The sequence below is a fragment of the Mauremys reevesii genome, linkage group 16, assembly GCF_016161935.1.
Source record: "Mauremys reevesii isolate NIE-2019 linkage group 16, ASM1616193v1, whole genome shotgun sequence".
NCBI classification, from domain to species: domain Eukaryota; kingdom Metazoa; phylum Chordata; order Testudines; family Geoemydidae; genus Mauremys; species Mauremys reevesii.
In genome coordinates, this window is record NC_052638.1 from 30,684,664 (window position 1) to 30,704,951 (window position 20,288).

The 20,288-nt window shown below is 41.1% G+C and overlaps 1 long non-coding RNA gene across 1 annotated transcript; it reads right to left on the reverse strand.

Moving 5' to 3' along the window:
• Positions 1 to 6,854: 6,854 nt before the first annotated feature.
• On the reverse strand, positions 6,855 to 11,894 carry LOC120384777. Its single transcript, XR_005589101.1, has 3 exons — positions 11,772 to 11,894; positions 10,547 to 10,638; positions 6,855 to 6,956 (listed from the first exon to the last, which is right to left on the reverse strand). It is a non-coding gene; the product is annotated as an uncharacterized LOC120384777 (long non-coding RNA).
• Between the last annotated feature and the right edge of the window lie 8,394 nt (positions 11,895 to 20,288).

Here is a 20,288-nt window from a genome sequence, read left to right on the forward strand (position 1 = left end):
CTACCCTAATCTAAGTGGCTGATTATAGCTCCGTCCAATAAATGCACATGATAACATTTTTGGCCAAGATTTTCAAAGGTGACTAGCAGTTTTAGGTTTCTCAATGTTGAGGTGCTCACGTTGAGAGCATTATAAAGGGTCCTAGTTCTCAGAGGATGGTTGCTCACCACTTTCTGAAGGTCAGGTCATTTTAGGACATCTCAAGCTGGGCACTCAAAAATTGGTGAATTGAGTATAAATTGAAATGAAGAAACTGATGCTGACTGGTTTAGTAATTTGGCAAACAGTGATTCAGAGTCTCAGATGTTCCTATCTCACAGCCACTACATTAGACCACATTGCCACTGACACCTACAACAGCACAGTGACCTTTACCACCCTCTGAGGCACTGACTAAAAGGGAAAACTAACATCTACTGTAGGTTGTTTTGGATATTGGCCATCTCAAATCTAAATACAATTGGGTCTGACCCTGCGCTGCTTATAAGATCTGTCAAGATCATAGATTCAGGTGCTGGTACCACTGCATATAATAATAGTGCCCTTGAACATATTTTTCCAGTGTAATAGTGGTGCCCACGTTTGTCACTGTAATAGTTGTGCCTGCTTTTTTTCAAGAAATGAACTTGATTGATACAACACTAAGGAGCTTCAAGTCTTGAATATAAAATATTTTTTTTTCTTAGCTAGGAGCAGCATGAAATAAAATTGAATGGGAGGGATGCGATATAAAGAAGCGGCTGCAGGATATACTTGAGAAAAAATAATTGGAAAGTAATAACGGAAAAATCCAGTAACTGACACCCAATCACATAGGCGTTTTTGTTTGAAGAATTACTTTGCTACTACTGGGAAAATGCCTGAGGAGATCTGTCCTCATATCAGTCATATATGATGGTTTACTCAGGAAAAGTGACATCATCAGCTATCGGATTTAACACTGTTTTCCTAAATTTAAAATAGCATTGAAAAAGAGATAAAAAGGAATTAAATCCACGGCAACTCTACATCTGACCACATTGATGCTATTGATGATAGTGGAACTAGAACATCTGTACTCTTTCCTGAGCTAGCAAAGAAGTGGAGAGAGAAACATAATTACAGTTATAGAACTTGCTTGCAGTGTTGTCTAAGGTGTGCCCCATTACTGTGGTATCTGACCAATCCACAGTCTTGAATATATTTAACTTCACAACATTGCAGTGAGACAATGAGGCAATAATATTATCCCCATTCTATGGATGGTGAAGGGAGACTCAGATTTTTAAGGGTATTTAAATGTTGCTCCACTCAGCACTGCAAGGCCTAAGTGACAGATTTTCAAAAGTTAGACACATAATTTGCATTGATTGAAATGGGAGTTAGTCACCTAATTTACTTAGTTTCTGAAAATCACACTAGATGCCTATCCACATCTTTAGGCACCTAAATCCCTTTGAAAATCTGGCCCCCTGTGACTTTGACTATGTGTATGCTGACCACATATTTGAAATTATGGGGGTGCAAAATATCAATAAGTAACAAAATGCTGCCCTGAAACTCCCCTATGTGGGTGCTGCAGGTGCAAACTAAAGGGCTCTAATTCACATTAATGTAGTCCTGTTTGAAGAGAACTATGTTAATGTGAACTAGGAATCTCTTAATTCAAGCCCACAGATTCTACACGGGGGAGTTGCAACACAGCACTTTGGTGTGCACTTCTGTTCACACCCCCCACAGTCCGAACTGCAAGACAGTGTAGACAAGCTCTTTCAAAAGTGAATAAGAAATCCATGGGAGTCTAGGCACCTAAGTATAGGGTGACCAGATGTCCCAATTTTATAGGGACAGCCCTGATTTTTGGGTCTTTTTCTTATATAGGATCCTATTACCCCCCCACCCCCATCCCGATTTTTCGTATTTGCTGTCTGGTCACCCTACATAAGTACCTTTGCAGAACTGGGCCTAAATGACTTGTGCAAGGTCACACAGGAAACCTGTGGCAGAGTAGGAAATTGAGCCCAGATCTCCCAAGTCCCAGGGCAGTGGCCTAACCACTGGCCCAACCTTCTCTACATAAGTAGCATTGCATGCTTATTTAGCTTTAAAACAACAAGACATGGTAACAAGCTCTATAAACTATGCAATAAAAGAATATTATGGTTATAAAGTCAAGCACTAAGTTACCAGGTCAGCAAAAGGCATCTCTGACCCCAAGACTATTATCCTGCCAAATTTCGAGTCCTGCTACAGCTCAATTGGGTGGGGGCGGAGGTGGAATGTAACATTAGCAAAACCACCCATTTACCCTAAACTCAGAAACAGCTGACCTGTTTTTGCTGAAACTTTTATTTAAAAAAAAATCAGTTAGTGTGCGAGCCTGGAAAATTTTATACCAATGGTCTAAAGTTTGGCAGAATTATAAGTGAGGGGAAATAGCTTATAATGGAAAGTATTAGGAAAGTTTAACTATGGCTTTCTCTGTAGGTTTAACTCAAGTGCCTCTAATACTGTTCTTATACGTCACTTGAATTCCTTGTAGCACATGCCTACTGTATTCTATAGATTTCATATGTCTTTCTCTAATCACTAAACCACATTGCCCAAAGTTTCGGGATAATGTGTTTTCTGTGGTTTGGGTGTTTTCCAAATGTTTTCACTTTTGCCACATCCTGCAATTTATTTCTGTTAATTTAGTGACCTTCTAAGACTCACTTCCATCCCCATCCCCAAAGTTGATCTGCCTGTTTACTAGAATGTCACTGCGCTTCATATGCCAGTATAAATTACATTACTCTTGAAAATAAATTGATATAACCTGGCATTCTGAGAGTCTAAATTGGACACAATTCTTTTACTGAAACCATGTTGTCATAACACTAATTGTCATTCTCATTCATGTGCCAAATCTTTGTAAACATTATATCTGTTGCCAAGTTATAGTAGCATGGTTACAGCTGGGCGGTAATTAAAAGGAAAAAAGTGTCCATTAATTGATTTGAAAAAAATCATGACATTTTCTGAATATTTTTTTTCCATTACTTGTATAGAAGTACGTCTGAATGTGATAAAATGAATTGTTGAACTAGAATGAATATTGCTAAATACATGCTGAAGGCAGATGTTTGCAAAATTTGTCAAATAATGTAAGACCTCTAGCACTTTTGCCTGAACACCAGTGCAAGGCTAATAAGAAAGATACATTATTAAACAGTGATGTGTCACTCATTCATGAGTTTACCCATTAATCATTTCTGCCAGTGTGTATGGGAAGATTAACTGTCATTCCTAAATAATTATGCATCTTTACTTGCTTCTGAAGTAAGGTACCTGACATTGTGATACTCACATTGCTCTGTCTAGGGTAATTATAGGTGATGAGTCAGATCCTCAGTAAGAATTGGCATAGCTCCACTGACTTTAATGGGGCTATCATGCTATAGGACCACAGAACCAAATATAATCTTATTGTGGTGTTGCTTTACTTTAGAAGAACAATGTGAAACTGCTACAGGACAGAGCAGGATTGTATTGATGGGCACAGATCACGGAATCATAGAATTGTAGGATAGGAAGAGACCTTGAGAGGTCATCTAGTCCAGTTCCCTGCACTCATGGCAGGACTAAGTATTATCTAGACCAGTGGTTCTCAAATTGGGGCCGCCGCTTGTTCAGAGAAAGCCCTGCTGGGCTGGGCCAGTTTGTTTACCTGCCATGTCCGCAGGTTCGGCTGATCACAGCTCCCACTGGCCGCGGTTCGCTGCTCCAGGCCAATGTGGGCTGCAGAAAGCGGTGCCGGCCGAGGGACATGCAGCGGTGCCGCCCTTCCTGCAGCCCCATTGGCTTGGAGCGGCGAACTGTGGCCAGTGGGAGCTGCGATTGGCAGAACATGGGGAGGTAAACAAACCGGCCCGGCCCACCAGGGCTTTTCCTCAACAAGCGGCAGCCCTAGTTTGAGAACCACTGATCTAGACCATCCCTGACAGGTTGTTTGTCTAATCTGCTCTTAACAACCTCCAATGATGGAGATTCCATAATCTCCCTCGGCAATCTTTTCTAGTGCCTAAGTACCCTGACAGGAAGGTTTTTTTCTAATGTCCAACATAAACTGTCCTTGCTGCAATTTAAGCCCATTTCTGCTAATACAGCCCAGAATGATGTTTGCTTTTTTTGCAACAGGGTTACATTGTGGACTCATATTAACTTGCAATCTACTATGATCCTAGATCCCTTCCTGCAGTACTCTTTCCTAGGCAGTCATTTCCCATTTTGTATGTGTGCAATTGATTGTTCCTTCCTAAGTGAAGTACTCTGTATTTTTCCTTATCAAAATGTGGTCTGTCCTACATGTAGTGTCACAGGTGAGATTTTTTCACTGATAAGTTAGACCTGCAAAACCTTAATGTGGACTCACTTACACTGGTACAAAGATACCTTGTACTGGTATAGCTTAGTCCCCTTACCATATGGGAGTACATTATACGAGAGTATAAGCACATTTATAGCTGTATAACTGCTTCTAACCTAACTCTACTGCTTTAACTAAATGATTTGTATTGCTGGTATCTCTGACCATAGCTAGAATACATATTTACCTATGGGTAACTAGCATCAGTGAGCCAAACTCATCCCTGTAACTATGGTAAAGTCTAATGGGCATGAGTTTGTCTTGGTATTTTCTTCATTCATTGATAACAAATAAAATTCAAGTGCCTATGCAGTGACCTACACAATAATAATTCATAATTTTCTGGTTTAATATTTCTTAATTGGGTAAATATTTGTTTCCAAATTGGAACTGGTCAATTTTTATTACACAATTACAACTATGCATGGGAAATGATTATTGTCTGCATTGCTCTTTTAAAAACTGAGAATGACAAACGAAACCAAAATTTACTATAGGGCAAGAGAAGCAACAAAATAGAGAACTGAAGGGGAGCAAAAGCATGTGTTGAAGGGGTGTTGTGATTGGACACCAACACAGCCTTACCGCACAGGCAAAAGGAAGCACTCTGGCATCATTAGCACCACTGGAGTTGTGGGAGAGTAATACTGTATTCCACTATGCAAAAGGTTCTGTACATACAGTAAAATTACATTATCCAGAAACTACTACTCTGGCTCTGCAGCTATGTAATCATAGGGGGCTCTAATTTGGCAGACTAGAGAAAGTACCTTATTAAGAAATGATGCTGCAAGACCAGCTCAAAGTTTTTTTCCCCAGACACTGAAAGCTGCAAAGCAGGAGATTTAGTTAAGAAAGCATGCTTACCTGGGAGACCTAGGCTAGGTGTTCTGCTGCCCATATTTTATTTTGCTTCGGTTAGCAATTTCTCCTTTCCTTTATTGTTTATGTTCTTGTTTGTGTCTAAGTAAGTGTGTAAGAGTCTCCTAGCTGAAAAAGAAAGGGAAAAATACAGCTTGCAAACTATGGGCATGATCTAAAGTCTGTTGGAATGAATTAGCATCTTTCTATTCATTTTAATGGGTTTTGGATTATTTGTATCATTGGCAATAAGTGATGTGGCAGGCAGACAGACTTGTTCAAAACAGATCTTTATTAAGCGTGCTGAACAGCCAATATTAAATTCGGGGATTCTAGACTTTGACAACCAGAATTCTGGACCAGCTTCAAAGCTGTTTGAAAAACTCCCGACAGAACAGTTTTCCATCAGAAAATGATGTGATGAAATCAAAACCTTTTCTGGGAGCATATTGATTTCATCAACATTTCGGTGAAAAAATGATTGAAACATTTTGATATGGTCAAAATGATTCATTTTGATTTTATTGCTTCAACTTTTCTATTATATAATATGTACTTTACTTTTATGATGGAACAGTCAAAATGATAAAGGCATAAAGAAGTGCTGGAACCTTATCAAAATGAAATATTTCAATACCTGGTTTTGATATTTACAAAACTTTTTTTTCTTCAAAAATGCATTTCAAAGGAAATTTTGAAATTTCCAGGTTTTGGGATAAAAGGAAATTTCAAAATATCAGAATTTTCCATGGAATTCAAATTATGAGTTTCAACCATTGCTACTCAGCTTGCATTCCTGAGCCCCCTGCTGGCATACTGGACTTGGTCCCTTCTGAAATCTGACCCTCTTTCTGAAGTTCCACCTATTATACTATGGGCTTGATCCTGCAAACATGGATTTGCTGCTGAACTCAGGATTGAGCTCTAAGAGCCTAAAGCACTTTTCTTTTATTTTACTAAAATGAAAGTTTAAAAAGATTACATTAATTGTTGTTCAACATTTAGATCCTCAGATCTATGTAACTTATTTAGGGGTAAGGCCATCAAAGTCAATGGAGTTCAGTCAATGTAAGACTGGCATGAGAGGAAAATCAGAACCTTAGCTTCTTTGTTGGGAAGAAATGTTAAACAGTGTTGTATATTTTCCTTTTCTTTAGTCAGCAGAGGAGAGGCTTTGTTTCTGTTGTATGCCTTAGGAAAGCTGTGGTTCAGGACCTCTAGGGCAGCAGTTACTAAACCTGTTAAGAAATGCCTGGCATGATCTACACAGAGAGAACCAGCTGAAACGCCCAACAAATTAAAGTGATCCTAAAAAAAAAAAAAGGATGTTACATATTATTGAGCCCCGTCTACTGCCACTGTATAAATTGTTTACATTAATACCGGTACTGAGCACTTTTGTCACAAAACCTATTTCTCAATAACTCTAAATACTGATCAAGTCTCCCTCCATACGTGATATTCTGCTTTCCCACAAATACCATGGCCAAATTCATCCCTACTGTAACTCTCTAAATTTAATGGTAATTTAAATTAAAGGTCATGCTGTAACAGTGGCAAGAGAAAGAGGCAAAGCTTGAATGTAAGATTGAGAGTCAGAGACTCACAAATTGTCTACCCTGTCTTCCAGTGTGACCTTGGGAAATTAACTTCTTGTATTCCCGTGATGAAAATTTAGGTCTTCCCATCTCTCCCTCAATTTTGTCATCTGCAAAATAGAAAGAGCAATCAGTATTTCCAACACAGGAGTTTTGTGAGGATTCACTTGCAAATATTCCTAAATAGCTTCCAAAATAAAAGTGGTAAGGACTGAATTCCATATTCTAAGGACAATCTGTAGTTGCACCTGTATTTTGCAGTGTAGATTGACATCTATAACTTGCAGTTCTTACTCAGGCAAAACTTCCATTGACTGCAATGAGAATTTTTCCTTAGTGAGAATTGCAGGATTTGACCCATTTATAACAAAAATATGCCCATCCGTTCAAATATATTTTGGCGATGTAATTTGCCTCATTTATTGGTGAAAAGCACCTCCAGTTGAGAGCCACAAAGGTATTTATGTTCCCAAATTCCACAATGGAAGGAACCTAAATAATTTTGTGGATTTGGGCTTTCCTCTCAGGAGAGAATGAAAGAATTTGCCAGATTCTTGATGTATTTTATATGTGTGAACAGAGGATTAGTATTCTACAATAAATATTTGCTCTGGATTATAAAACTTTCAATAGAAGTGAACAGTGCCCCAATATAATATTTTTAAAATCCTCCATGAGGCACAAGAGACTCCTTTAATGGCTAATTCATATCTGTGGACATTGTATAAAACAGTTACATTTTTACTCATATTAAATATTGATGGTATATGTTTTGCAATTTCATGAAAAAATTGACTGCAATAATCTCCTTCTGGTCTCATAAAATAAACAAAAACCAAAACAAAACAAAGAAGCCCCCGCAAACGACTTATTCTTGCCTCTGGCTGAAATTTGACGGTTGACTTATTCTGGATGAAACAGCCTCCCGCCACTCCCCGCCACAGAAAGCAAACCCAGGGCATGATTTGTTCCCTGAGTGCTACCGGCAGAATTGAGAGCTGCAAGCTCCCTGCAGTGCGAGGTCTGTCTGATGTGGGTGGAGGGTGTTTGTAGCATTGCTAGTGGTCCGCAACCCCAGCTTTGCCAAGGGAGCCCAGAGCCATCCATTGGGTGGGACTGACTGGGTAGAGCCAGGACATACAGGAGACTTTTCAGAAGGGCTTGTCTTTGCTGGAAAGTTAACTTGAGTGTTGCCCCAAACTCGAGTCCCGTCCACACACGAAAACCCTTAACTGGAGAGTAATGGTGCTTTTCACTTAAATTGGCTCACGCGAGAAGGGCTTGAGGATGAAACTCTAGTGAACACAACTTGACCACTTGCTAATATGACCACACTATACTGTGGACTCCGGCTAGGGTCACTAAAGTGATGCTAGTCCTCCAATGCCTTTCTGCCATTCCGAAAAGTTCTCCCACAATTCACTTGGAAAAAAGTCATAGAGCAGCTCAGCTTACAGCAGTGCTGCACCTTTAAGGCTTTGTCTATGCTACGAGCTGGGGTGTGATTGCCAGCTCACAGTCACACACTAGCGCTAGCTCTCATCTCATAGTAGCATAGCCACGGTAGCACAGATCGCAGCAGCACAGGCTAGCCGTGCTGAGTGCAAACCCACCTGAAATCTACGGGAATGTATATAGCACAGCTAAGACATACCACCGCTGCTGCTGCCCATGCTACCATGCCTACCCTGCTATTGATGCTCACTCTAGCTCAATGAGACTATTGTGACTTGTGTGTCTGTGATAAAAACTGTTTACATCACTCAACCAGGGGTCTTGTGTTCTTCTGGCCTCTGCCTTTTGCTGATGAAAAACAGGTGCTGGAGAAAACTAAAGTTCAGCACATTGAGGCAACGTTAGCAATGTGTCTGTCTCCCAGAGACCCCCAAAACCATCTGCCATCAACCGATAACTCAACAAGACAGCTGGAGGTGGAAGGAGCAGACTTCCTGATTTTATTGGTATTGTTGTCTATGAGTAGAGGGAAGATGAGAAAGTGACAGTGCAGTACTCAGGAGAGGTGTGTGTCAAGGGGTACACTTAATAAAATAATTCAACAGGTGCAACATGTAGCAGAATCACTTTAAGAAAAGCTTAAATGAATGATAGCAACTGCAATATGTAGGTATTATGCCCTGGTGACCATGGACACAAGAAATGGTTCAATGCAGTCTGCTCCTGTGGCCTTTGGGCTTAGTATTTATGACAACAGACTGGGCTCTAATTGACCACCTAGTGCATAATAATTCTGTAAATATCCAAAACATGCTATGCAGTGGCACTAACCCAGAGGGTGCAATTTTATTGAAGGCTTCATGCCTGTCTTTGCATTATTATGCTGCTGTGGCCTTCTAAGCATAACATTTAAAATGAATGGACTCCACACTGTGTGGGATTTACCTGTAAACTGTCATTTCTATTTATGCAAACAGTCATGACGCTTAAAGAGAATTGACTCTATTGCTGATGGAATACTGCTGCATCCACAGGTACAAATCACTGGCTTCTGAGTCTAATTTTAAGACTCCAACTGTTTTTAGAAGTAGATTTAAAAGTAGAATTTTGAAACATGAAGCCAAATTTTCAAAAGGTCCATGTGTTTGGTAACCCGCTGAAAATGTGAATGTCTCCATAATGTGTAAATTTTATGGATTTCATGCACTGTCACTCAGGCACTTCATTGCTCACATGTTTTTGTGCGTGCAGTTTAGAAAGTCAGGCCCAATATGTCAGAAATGTAAGTTGACCTTTAATCTGCTATTAAACTGGTGTTTATATGTGCCCATGTTAGGGATTGCACATGCAAAGGATGGGCTGTAAACCGCTAACAAATCAGAATGGCGGAACTTACTCACTCAGCACTCGTTCTGCCCAGGTGTTAGTGATGATGGAAGGTCAGGGGCAGGAAAGAATCAAGTCACTTTTTCAATGAAAACTATAAAAAAATCCATGCAAAATTTCAACTTTTCATCAAAAAAACCAAATCTGATATTTTTTTTCCAGAAATTTTGCTTAGCAGGAAACATTGACTTTTTCTTCTATTTTGGGACCAAAGGAAATTTTAAAATGTGGGAATGTCCTGTAGAATAGAAATTCAGCCAGCTCCAGTTTAAACATTTGTTAATGATAAGTGTGTTTGAGATGTGAAAGAAGAGTGAGCAGAGTATCTTTATGTCAGCCATTCACTATAAGCCAAACTGGGGTATTCATATTACTGGCATCACGGAGCAGGGGGAAATCTGGAAGAGGTACATCTCCCTCACCTACCCAGTGGGGGGCGGGGGAGAAGAGGGAGAGTGCACATCAAACCTGTCCCTAGGAGGATGGAGTGTGTGTTCCACTCTGTGACTGGCCAGATCCTTTCCTCCCCCTTCAGAATGACTGCAGCCCTGGGGGTGCTAGCAGTCAGACAGCTCTGCATGCAGCAAAGCCTATACGGCACCTTGGCCATGCACAAAGGATGGAAGGGTTGAGGCTTCCTTGTGCCCTCTCCCCCACCTGCATATGTGCGCAACAGCTAGGTACAAGCTGCCAGAGACAACTTGTACCTGCTGATAGTGGTGGGAGAGGCACAATTTAAAGGTCCGGCCGCTCCCAAAACAGCTTGAGTCACACCCCCCACCAGACAGTCCCCCCACCCTTCGTCTCCCCTCCCAGAAAGCAATAGTCCCCACTTGCAGCTCCCAGCTGTTCCTCCTACCTCTTCCTGCTGGGCACGTCTCACCGGCTCTGGCAGCTGCTGCGCAGGGAGGGGGCCTGCTATACCATGTCACCAAGCTGGGCCAGCAAACCCTGGAAGAAATCGGGGAGGTGGGAGCATGTGACCCCCTCACACATTGCCTCTGCCTCCATATATATTAATTCATCCATTTTCTCTAACTTGCAGTGTTTTGTGGTTGTTTTTTTTTTAATCTACACTAGTATTGCAGTGACAAAGAGTCCTGTGGCAGCTTGTAGACCAGGGGTCGGCAACCTCTGGCACACGGCTTGCCAGGGTAAGCACCGTGGCGGGCTGGGCCACTTTGTTTACCTGCCGCGCCCTCAGGTTCAACCGATCGTGGCTTCCACTGGCGCGGTTCGCCATCCCAGGCCAATGGGTGGGGGGAAGCGGCACGGGTGAGGGATGTGCTGGCCGCGGCTTCCCGCTTCCCCATCTGACGCGGCAGATAAACAAACTGGCCTGGCTCGCCAGGGTGCTTACCCTGGCGAGCCGCGTGCCAGAGGTTGACGATCCCTGTTATAGACTAACAGACATATTGGAGCAGTCTATAAGGTGCCACAGGACTCTTTGTCGCTTTTTTTTACAGATCTAGACTAACACGGCTACCCCTCTAGTATTGCAGTGTCCTTTTAACTCCTTTTTTCTCTGACTGAGATCACTGGGTGTTGGTCTGCTTTCCATGTGCATGGATTTGTATAAAAAAATAAAAACTGAATCTGGCAAAAGTTTCAGATTTGTAACAAAACTGCAAGTCAAGCCATTTTCACCTGAATTTGGATTTGTGCTTGCTAAGCTCACTCTTGTGTTTATTATCCCTGAATGTGTGAGGGTGCAAGCTGCTGGGTGGCACTATGGCACCAGATGTTTGGTTGTGAATTACTGTGAGATCTGAACATTTTCAGTGTTTCATGGGCTTAGTAAAGTACAACGAGACAAATCTTCCCCCGCTCCCCTGCACAATGGATTTTGTGCAGAAGCAGATCTATGCCATTTCAGTGGGGAGGAGGGGACAGGAATACCCCCTTCCTCCTTCCTCGGGCTGCAGAGTGACAGCACAGCCATCCTGTGATTGCTATTTGAGAAGGGAGTGGGTATTCTTTGTAATGTAATTTACTGTAATGGACCAGGACCCCCCTGAGCTAGCCACTGTACAAAAAGACAGTCCCTGCTCCAAAGAACTTGCAATCTAAGTAATGATACTTACCCATCTTTGCAAAGTTGTCTTAGCTTGGATGAAAGGTATTGTAGAAGTGCCAAGCTGCTGTGCTCCCCACAGGGGAGGCTTGGCGAAGGGATTCACTTCACAGAGGGTTTGTGAGAAAGTTAATGTCTGTCCCAAGGTTTGAACTCGTAAAGCAATATAGAAATGCCAAGTGTTGTTCACTGTGAAAATGGTGATTTATGGGTCCATGTATTCACAGCTCTCCTGACCAGGATCCTACCCCTCCTGTAGATAGATGAAGCCGCTGAGAAGCATTGTACGGTAGTGGTCATAGCGAGTGAAGCCTCTGCATAGGTAAACTCTGCATAGATAAACTCTGCCCTGTCTCAGTACTGCATTAGAAACATGCTGGTTCTGCTCCCTGAACAGTCTCTGTAGGTTGGAACATTTAACATCACCAAACCCAAATGAGCCCATACAATGCACTGTTCCCGATATTGTAATGTTGCAGTTCCAATTTTGCACTATTCTGATTTCAAAACATCAGTCACACTTCTGAAATAGACAGCATCTCTACTGCTGATTTATTAACAAACAGAGAAGAATTCTTTGGAACTCGAAGGCTTGTCTCTTTCGCCAACTGAAGTTGGCCCAATAAAAGACATCACCTCACCCACCTTGTCTCTCTGTTTATTAATAGTCAATTTTCAGTGCAAGGTGCCATACTAGGCTTTTAGTTACATATTGGTCATTAGAGAGCCTGATCCCAAGACTGCTGAAGACAATAAGAGCCTTTAGATGAACTTTGGATCTGGTCTTTTCTGGGTGCAGAGTGCTAGCAGTGTGACTGAAATGGAGCTGATCGATGTTATTTTGACAAGAATTCTTGTCATTAAAATTGAATCAAAACTGAAACTTATTGCAGAGGAGGGTTTCAACCCATTTTCCATTTTGAAAAAAAAGTTATGAAATTGTCCAAATGTCCCATTTTGACATTTTCAAAATGAACATTTCTCTCTCTCTTTTTTTTGCTTTAAAATTATTCTTTTATTTCAAAATTTAAGTTGCTCTGTAGTAAAAAATAAATGGCTACAATCAAAACAAAATGTTCTGATTGGATTGGGGTAATTTATTTTATTACATATTTTCTATGTATTTATATTATACTTATATTTCTCTCTCTCTTTAAATAAAATAAAACAATATATATTATTTTTGGTTTGTGAATATTTTTGAGATTTTTTATTTTGTCCCAATTAGGGGTGGGAATTTTTTTTCAAAATCTTGAAAATTCTTGTGGAAAATAGTTGAACTTTGAATAGTTATTTATAGAACACCACTGACACTGTGCCCTTCACCCAAAGTGGCACAATTACAGCAAGCCAGTAAGAGAAGTTAGGAGGAGACAAAATGATTGGGAGCCTTCCTTCTAATATATAAACATCTCAAGCTCAGAATAGAAACTGAAGACTTCTGTTTATTTTTTTAAATCAGGCTGCATACACGTAACTTTTTTTTCATTCTTCCTTCGCATCTTAAATCTTTGAAGTTGGCATCATTTAAATTACTCAGTGCCGCATTCTTTTAAGAGAAATTATATCGTAGCTAAGAAATAGTGACAAAAGCTGGATATCGTACTCTATGTGAAGTCTAACCAGTTCCTTGCAAAGCTATAACACCACCTGCTTTGATTCCCATTGTATTATTTCAGCTCACATCCCGCTAGCCTGTTTATCTTACTCACTAGCAGCTAAATATAAGGCTGAAAAATCTCCCAAGATTTGGTTCTGTAATAAATCCCACATTTCTATTCTGGTCAGAATATTGATGACCCTTTCTGTGTTTTCACTTCTTCATCCACCTCCTCATCTTCCTATGTGGCTTATATTTTTCTTTTAATGTTTTGATCATGCCACGTTTTTTTAAATTCTGTTACCTGGTTCAAGTTACAGTTATAATCTACAAAAAAAGGATCCCTTCTCCATAGGAGCCGTTAAGAGCCAATGTAAAGAGTTGCACAGAGGAAGCCATTTGCAGTTCACAATTACAACACATTTTATTGGGCCTACAAATCCCAGCAACTATGCTACCTATTTTGTTGCACCATCTGCTTGTACCTTATCAACTAAACTAACTAACTAACTATATAGATAGATAGTTAGTTAGTTTAGTTTAGTTTAGTTTAGTTTAGTTTAGTTTAGTTGATAAGGTACAAGCAGATGGTGAAACAAAACAGGTAGCATAGTTACTGGGATTTATATATATGCATTCCTGTATCGAGGGCCTGATCTAAGACCCATTGAAGTCAACGAAAATACTGTTGACATCATTAGCTTTTGGTGAAGGCATTAGAAGAGGCAGATGCTGCTGCAAAGCCTGGAGTCATATCAGGAGGGGCAAAGGTAGCTGTTGTTTCATTAGAATCTCCTTATCCTGTCTTGCCCACTTTTTACCACCCATCAATCACCAATGATATCAACTCGGATTTTTCAGGTAGTCCCCTGTTGGCTCTTCCTCCTAATTCTGTGTGTAGCATCCATCTGTGTCTTTAGTATAACAGCACCCATGACTCCCATTTAAGCATTATAATGGTTTTATCATTACTATTATGTGATAGAATGGTCTGCATTTAAAGAGATCATTCTGATTAAGGAGGGATATCAGAGAGGGCAATACCATCATGTATGGTGTGGGAAAAGTGAATAGAGAAGTGTTATTTACTCTTTCACATAATACAAAAACCAGGGTTCACCTGATGAGATTAATAGGCAGCATAACTAATTTGTGGACATCATTGCCATAGGATGTTGTGATGGCTAGAATGATAACTGGGTTTTAAAAAGAACTGGATAAGTTCATGGAGGATAGGTCCATCAATGGCTATTAACCAAGATGGTCAGGAATACATTCCATGCTTTTTGAAGTCCTTAAGCCTCTGACTACCAGAAGCTCAGAGTGCAAGAGGTGGTGGGCAACTCCATAGTCGCCCTGTTCTATATGCTCGCCATGAAGCACTGGTATGAGCCATTGTCAGAGACAGGATACTGGGCTAGATGGACCATTGGTTTGACCAGTATATCAGTGCTTATGTTTTTATTCACCACCCCTAGATATTTGCATGCTTCCATAGTCTTTGTTTTTTAGGAAAAAAAGGGTGCTGCAATCAGTGCTGTGGGAAAAGGCTTAGAAACAGATGTGACACATAACTGGATAGTGGGGGGGGCACAATTGAAAAGTTGGGGGGGGGGGGAAACATGACCACCCATGCATTGCCTGTACTTCCACCCCCTGACTCATCTCAACAGATGGTCTGCAAAGCAGGCAGCTGGAAGTGCTGGGACTCCAGCAGTGGGGAAGGATAAGCAAAGCTCCTCATAGCGGGGGAGCAGAGCTCAGCCCACAGCAAGGCACCCTGCTGCTTTCTTCCTGTCTTCACTGCATGAACACACGGTGAGTGTGGCCGCGAGGGGGAGCCTCGGCCATCTCACTGTTGGGCATCCCAGCGCAAGGAGTCCCAAGAAATTGGTGTGGGGGGGGGGAGGGGAAACAGGACATGTGACTCTGCTTAGAGCTAATTGGAAATCTTTCAAGTAAAAGTTATCACCACCAGAAAGTGAAGATTTGGCAAAATCAAAACTTTTCACAGGAAAGGTTCTGTTTCCAGAAATTTTCTGTTTCAATTTTTTTTAACAAAAGTGTGTGGGTGGGTAGTCAAAATTGGAATGAAACCATTCAGATGTATGGAAACAAACTCTTTCTGTTGACCCAGAGTGGGTTTTTTTCAGTTCCAAAAAGGTTTGAGATTTTGTCCCAATTTGAGATTTTTTATATATATATATATATTTTTTTTTAAATCTTGAAAATTCTCATGGGACAGGAAAACAGTTTCTTATCCAGCTCTGCTTAGAAACACCTTTCCCCTCAACCCTTCCAAGTTGAGAACAGGGACTAATGTCTCAGTTACAGGGCTTGATTCTCTAATGCAGGGGTAGGCAACCTATGGCACGCGTGCCGAAGGCAGCACGCAAGCTGATTTTCAGTGGCACTCACACTGCCCGGGTCCTGGCCACCGGTCCGGGAGGCTCTGCATTTTAAATTAATTTTAAATGAAGCTTCTTAACATTTAAAAAACCTTATATACTTTACATACAACAATAGTTTTGTTATATATTATAGACTTATAGAAAGAGACCTTCTAAAAACGTTAAAATGTATTACAGGCACGCAAAACCTTAAATTAGAGTGAATAAATGAAGACTCGGTACACCACTTCTGAAAGGTTGCCAACCCCTGCTCTAATGCCTTGCACCTTGCACCATCATCATTGTACAAAGTCAGTGGCAAACACTACCATTCTGCAATGGTAACTGTGCTGATAATAACAGTGAGTCAAATGCTGCAGTCCTGACATAATTTGGATGTGATAGCACTTTACCATTCTGAGGCAATAGCTTTTTATATTGATTTTGCATGGGTGCAAATGATGACATAAGTTGTAAGGGAGTGGAAAAATCAGGCCTCTGACTGGAAAGGGAGACAATCAAATTTAGGGCTTGATCCAGCAGGTCTTACTCATGCAGAACTCCCACAGTGGGAACTCTGTCTGAGTAACCACTGCAGAAGGAGTTCCATGGGTAGCAGTGGTGTAGGAGCAGAGGAAGGTGAGGCATCGTGTATTAATAGATCATTTAGTTCTGTCGTAAACTTTTGCCACATTTATTATACAACTGACTAGCGTAGTTTAATTTTGTGTGTTTCGAATCAGTTAACACCACACCTATGTAATTCCATTGAAACACAAGGCAGAATTTGAACCTTAACCCATACTAATTAACTGTAAAGCATCTAAATACTTTGCTTAATTTTCTGCTATAGAAATAAATGACTCGACTAATCCTGGGGTCACTACTCAGGTAAAACATCAAGTGATGTATGGACTGCAGGAGCTGACACCCTGTTATTATCAGCATGGCTTTTAGTGTTTCCCTAGGCAACAGACACATGATAGAGTCCTAGTGCTTTTTATGTTGTCCTTGCATCTGCATCAGAGGCAGGCTTTGTATTATTAATTTATTTATTTCTACCAGTGCCCAGCCTTCTCCTGGCCTTCAGCCTGTCACCTGTCATTCATGTCTCTGTTTTAATGTGTTGTGTGATTTTAAAAAAAAATGAATGAGATGGAAGCTTCTTGCGTTACTGTGAGCTGTGGCTCCCCATTATAAGTAGGGTTGAGTCTATTACAACCTGTGTCTTGCTGCAAGGATGATAAAGCCTTAGCTATTTGGGGCTGAAATCTACCCCCTAATCTTCAACTACCCACCACTTTTCTAAAGGGAAGGGAGCAGATAGAAAAAAGCAGCTGGAGTTGGGATTATGGCATATCACAATCAGCCATTGAATTTGCACAGCTCATAACGGATCGCTGTAGATGCAGGAGTTTGCCATTCTACTATGACCCCTTTATTCTAGCTAGGCTCACATCAAGGGAACTCAGGGCAGGCATTTAGGGCTCTCCAAGTAATACTTTCACCATAGGGGACACCTATGCTCGGGGGTGGCTCTAGCTTTTTTGCCGCCCCAAGCATGGCAGGCAGGCTGCCTTCGGCGGCTTGTCTGTGGGAGGTCCGCTGGTTCCACGGCTTCGTCGTACCCGCCGCCAAATTGCCGCTGAATCCATAGACTGGCGGACCTCCCACAGGCAAGAAGCCGAAGGCTTCCTGACTGCTGCCCTTGCAGGGACCAGCAGGCCGCCCCCCCCGGCTTTCCGCCGCGGGCACGCGCTTGGAGTGCTGGTGCCCGGAGCCGCCGCTGCCTATGCTAGCAGCAGAGCTGGCTCCACCATATCTGTGCTATTGCTACAAGAGCCATAGACACAGGGATCAAAATGGAAAATTGCAGATCTGGGGCAGAAGGTGTTGTGGCCAGTGCAGACCTTTGCCCAGGTGATTTTTGAACCATAGGGGAAGTGTGCTCTTTCAGGGACTTTCTGAAAACAACTCTATCTCTGTGTGTCTTTGCTCCCTACTTATGATAGGGGGATCATGATATTTACCCTTTGTTGTAAAACACTTTGAGATCTAAAGTGTTATAGAAGAGCCAAATATTATTGTTATAAGGACGAAGAAATTTACCAATCTTTCCCAAAAGTCTGTCTGTGCCTTCCCTCCTTTAATAAGACCACAATTTATCAGCTTTATCAGAGAGAGGAGGAGGAGATTTAATTGCTATTTTGCAATTTTAATGAATAAATGCCATTTCTGTTCATCTATTTACTTTCACAATGTAAAGTGGGGGTATAGTGCCAAGAACTGAATTTCATTATCAAGAGGAAAAAGACTCTTCATTAAAACAGAACTGTTATTTCTGGCATATGTGCTGGTTGACTCACATCTGTGATTATCAATGGAAAATATTCACTACATTACAGAGACATGAGAGATGCTGACAAAGTGACTAGTTATTTTGGGGACTTTTGAGACACTTTAAGAGGATGCCATTTTCAGAGGAAGAATTGTCTATGCTTCCTGAAAATCCAGTTCCCTTTAAAGTGTGCAATCAGACAGCCAAAAATTAAGCCTCCCCCCCGCTACTTTTGAAAAAGTAGGCCCTGAGATTACCATTTAGTCCTTATGATCTGAAGAAAGACATAGCCATTTCACTATTCAGATGATTCAATGCTCTCACATGGAAAGAGAAGGAATATTCAGATTCTGGGTGCAGTGGCTTGCCCCCATGACCCTAAGCCTCAAATTTGCCCTATACGCTCACAGCTGGCAAAGGCCAGTGTTAGAGAGGCAGACAAGAAGCCTGACTCTGCAGGGTATATCAAGCCAGCCTTGCCTGGGAGGAGTGGGAGGATATTCCAAGTGGGATGGAAGGTTAGGACAAAACCTTGGGGCAGGAAGTAAAAACTTTATCCTACCCTAGTGAGGAAGGAGGGTTCAACGGTTAGGATTATAGCCTGGGATTTAGGGATTATAGCCTGGGGTTTAGAAGAACCAGGTTAAATTCTCTGCTCAGTTACAGACTTCCTGTGTGACCTTCAGCAAGTCACTTGGCCTCTCTTTGCTTAATTTGTCATCTGTAGAATGGGGATAATAGCATTTTCCTACTTCATGGGGTGAAGATGAATACATTAAAGACTGTGCGGCACTCAGATATCATGGTAATGGGGCCATATACCTGAGATTATGTATTTCACCAGTTCCCAGCACAAAACAGCCTTGATTTCAATTGATACCTTCAAAGACTGGATATCTTTCTGGACGATATGCTTTACTCAAACAGAAATTACTGGGCTTGATATCGAAGTAACTAGGTGAAAATATATGATCTGTGTTATGCTACAGGTCAGACTAGATGAACTAAGTGCTCTAAAACTATGAATCTACTCTGCTCTACTCATTTACTGCTTCTTCTATCGCTGCTATAAAAAGGTACATAAAAACAAACAACAAAACCCTCGTTAGTATTTTTCATAAATGTTTGCAAAATTATATAATATGAAAGTCAATTTCAATTCTGAATTTTTCAAAATTCTATACAAATACATTTTCAACAAAATCCCCATTTTTGCAAAATTTCATCAAATGCCACATTTTTTATTAAAGCCCAGCACTTTAAACACAGAACTTTATTGCATCAATGGGCCAGTTCCTGTACTCCATCTGCTTCAGCTCAGAATTTGAATAAAATCGAGATGCAGAATCACATGACACCTCATGAGAACTTTGCAAATTATTGTGCCACTGCAATAAATATTTGCAGTAATAAAGACACTTTCACTTTAGTGGTAATTAAGATCTTCCTTGGCTGGAGAGAAGGGCTGATATTTGTATGGTGTGGGAATGTTGCTGTTCTTTGTTGTTTAAAAAAAAGAAAAGAAAAAGAAAATAAAAGAAAGAAACTTTGATATATTTGATTGTCAAAAAATGTTGACCAATCCAATTCCTCATAAAAAACGCCTCAATATTTTTTTGGAAAAATTTTTCATTAAATGTTTTGGACTTGTTTTTTGTCAAAACCGCAAAATTTGGAAAACATTGAGTAGCTCTTCCAAAGAGTGTTTTAAAACAACCCGGATGATACTGGAAAGTTGTTTCATGCTATTATGGTTGTAGTGACAGTGTGGCCTTGCGTGCACACAAAAACACAGCAGTTCAGCTAAACAGAGGTATTCAATCCCACCTCCCAGTTGGAGGTGGGACTGAACCTCAAGTAGACGCACCTGAGCTAGGTTTCCCTACTTTGATTGGGTACCAGAAGCTGTGAAGCCATAGCAGCAGTCTTTAGCATGGGCTAGCTTCCCAAATAATTACCCGGAGTCCCAGGCAGGTTGTACAGCCCATGCTGCAACGCATGCTGCTGAGGCTTCACTGCTACCCCATGATTTCTGTGTTAACATACTCTTAGTTGAATCACTGCAAACTCCTGCGTGGAGACTCTTAAATCTGTTTATATCTTTTTTTTCTTAATTTGGTAAGAAACTGACTTAAGCTAAAGCTCTATAAGCCAGGTTTAGATCTGTTAAAGTGTGTTCACACCATGGTTTTGCACCAG